This window comes from Apteryx rowi, unplaced genomic scaffold (genome assembly GCF_003343035.1).
Source record: "Apteryx rowi isolate R43461 unplaced genomic scaffold, aptRow1 scaffold_113, whole genome shotgun sequence".
In the NCBI taxonomy this organism is placed as follows: domain Eukaryota; kingdom Metazoa; phylum Chordata; class Aves; order Apterygiformes; family Apterygidae; genus Apteryx; species Apteryx rowi.
The window spans coordinates 632,111-635,489 of NW_020447342.1; positions in this window are offsets into that span (position 1 = coordinate 632,111).

Below are 3,379 nucleotides of genomic sequence, written 5' to 3' on the forward strand. Positions count from 1 at the left end.
TGAGGTGTGGAGCTGAGATCCATACCCCACCCGCCAGCATTCAGTAACATTTCCCCTCTGGAAAAGCTGAGTGGAAGTTGAATCATTCCTACCCCGCATCTCTGAAAGGAGAACAGCATTTCCCAGCATTAGGTAAAGTCATATCTAGACCAACTGGGAAAAGCCAGCGAGGGCCTCCTCCAGATCCACGTGGAGTGGCTAAGATGACCGCAGTCCCCACCTGCCAGCAGTTTCTCTCTCTCTGGGGGAAGCTCCCACCTCCACAGCTCTGCCAGCAGAAGAGACCTTCTGCACGCTCCCGCATTGTAATCAGCGCCAAGTCAGGCATGTTCACTTGCAACCCACCAGCGACAGCACATTATACTCAAGCACAGGGGACAGCTGAAGGGCACCCACATGCTCTTTTTCATTAGCAGAGTTGCAGGAAAACACAGAGACAAAATCCCTGGCCATTTGGGAAGAGGCCCTGTGTTGAGAGCCTGCACAGCACTCAACAGGGAGGAGCTGTGTGCAGAGCTCCTCTGGAATAGTGTTGCAATGACCTGTAGCCTCCTAATCTAACCCATCATGCATCACTTTCTTCCCAGGGCTGGGAAAACACTGGAGAACTGTTTCTTGGCCCTTCCCATCTCCGTGCCCATGCACCATTGACTCCATAGCTGGCGAGAAATCCAGGCAGCCTGATCCCAGCTGCTGCAGAGCAACACTGCAGGCAAGAGCCAAAGCATGCTTCACCTTTTTTAACCAGCTAAGACCTCAAGGGAGAGGCAAATTACAAGTGGCCTGGTTGTGACAGTGCAACAAGAAGTAGAAACATTTCGTAGTGAGGCATCGCTGACCAGAAAGGGCAGCAGTCGCAATGTTTTGGTGAGTTGACTAGGTGACTAGATGGTGCTGTTTTGCAAAGAAACTGGATATCACCCTGCACACGTAGTGGGAGTAAGTCCGTGTTCCACTCAAACTCCCTATAAGTCTTAGAAATTAGGTGCAAGAGCCATGATAACAGGCAGGAAGGAAGAGCAGGCTGCCCCAGAGGAAGGGGCTGTACATGCTGTGGCAGGAGGTGACCGCTGGGGACACAGAGCACTGGGCAAGCAGGTGCCGTATTGCCTCCAGCAGCTCCATGAGCTGCATAGCACCATGAGAAAGAGCAGCGACAACCGGTTGAACTGCCCAGCAGTAGCTCAGTTTTCCTCCGCCTGCTTTTGCCCTGCTCCACGCCTGGGTCTTCTTGGAGACCCCTTTCTTTGGGAGGGGTCTGAGGTAGGAAACACACATGCCTAATCAAGGAGTACATCTCCCTCCTTCCCAGCCCACCGCTGGAGCTGAAGTGAGCCAACAGGGACACACCTTCCCCTCCAGAGAGTTAACTCTATGTTACCCACGGCCGTACCAGAGGGTGAAAGCCCCAGGACCAGCCGCTGACCGGTTTGCTGTGTGGGACGCCCAAGATGCCAGGCCACCGCGGAGCAGGAAGCGCAGAGATGGGAAGGGAACGCAACCCTCCCAACTTGACAGAGGAGCTAACTGGGGAAACAGGGGTAGGCTGGCCCTGCCCCACCACCTCCCCAGCCCCACCGTTGCAGGAAGGAGCCTTGGAGACACCCCCCCAGCCCCCACTGCAATGGGGTCTCCAAACACCCTGGTTTTCTGTATACAAGAAAACTTTCTGGAGCGCTCTGCCATGGTGTGAGCATGTCGCAGTGAGTACAAGGGATAGGAAGTTAAATTCTCATATTTATTTCCAGACAAACATTTKAAGTCATAAATAGCTTTCTCAACATGGCATATGTGAGTGTACAGTAGCTTATAGTTATCTTAACAATCCACTTCTTACAGCTCCACAATTGGATAAACTAGCGGCATTTTGCCTGCTGAAAAAATGACTTCTTTGGCTTGGTGTCCTGAAAGTGCTATACGATGAAAGCCTCCTACATGGTTCCTAAAGAAACTGAGACATACAGTACAACATGTTTTGGCCACTAGCAGCATATCTAACTTTCATGCAAGTGGACAGGTTTCTGTATTTTTCTGAAAGACAGCATGCTTCTCACACACCTGCTGCCTAGCAATAGCTGATTGTACCATATTTGGTACTCTGGGACCAGGTAAACGATCACCAGATACTACTATGGCTCTAGTTTTTCTTTTACTTACAGTACTTCTGTAACGCAGAACAAGTTACTGGAAGATAAAAGCACTGAAGGTAGCAGGAGTAACAAAAGATGATTAATATCCCCTCAAGAAAACAGAACTCTTGTTACATTACTTATACATAGCTTATATACCAAACACACACACAAAAAAAGGAAAGGAGTAGAGAAAGGCTTTTCTACCACTATCAGAGTGTAATTGAATATTCTAACATGGTTGCATGAATAAACATGAAGACTGCCTTGTATCTGAAATAAAGAGCACAAGTTACCAGTCTTCCAAGGTTTGAAGGGGAATGAAAAAACAGACATCTCAAAAAGAGGAGGAGGAAAGAAAGGAGGGTTTGTACTGTTCACAAGAGAACTGCATTAAAGAACATTGGCATAACAAAGTCAAACTGAAAGAAATTAGGAGGTGCCACAGTTCAGATTTCTTGGGTAACTATAACAGGAACTGTTAATGATAACACTAATGATAACACTGACTTCTTACGATCACATATCACAGCACAGCTGCCACAGTTAGTGCACAGTACAGATCCCCTGCATGAAGAAGGTAGCTACTGAATCTTGCATGAACAGCTGCAAGGTTTATAGCAGCAACCTATTCAAATTCTTGAAGTGAATGCAGAATTATTATCACTGTGACTGTTTCTTGGATTTATAGGGAACTGTAACTTTTTAGACCAGTTCAAAGATCAGTTTACTATGGTCACTTTTCATATTTTATCCTTACCTACAGATTTCTTTTTGATGTCCTTCTAAAAAATGAAGAGTTATGATAAATTCAACTCTTCAGTTTTCCTAATCTGCAAGCTGTGTTTGTACACATGGTCAATCACATGGGGTTGTACTGAGCAGGACATCAGTTCAGCTGTCCCCATCAGCACTAGGATAAGTGTTTCGGGGCAGGAGAAATGCTTCTTTCACAGTCACGCAACCTGATTTACTGGGCCAAATGTTGCTGTGACTTGCCATATGCCCTTCTGACAACATTAGGTGCACCGAATGTAGTGAGAGATGGATCAGAATTGGCCCTCACCATCAGGAAGAGATGCAATTAAGGCAAACAAGATCTAGCCCTTCCCTGGCTGATCATAAGCCTAATTTAAGCAGCAGAACAGTCCAGTTAGGAATGTATTTGTATGCCATGATATGTTTTGGGGTTTTTTTTTTAAAGCAAGGGCATTCTCATTTGGGTGGYGTATATGATGTTGGAACTGGGT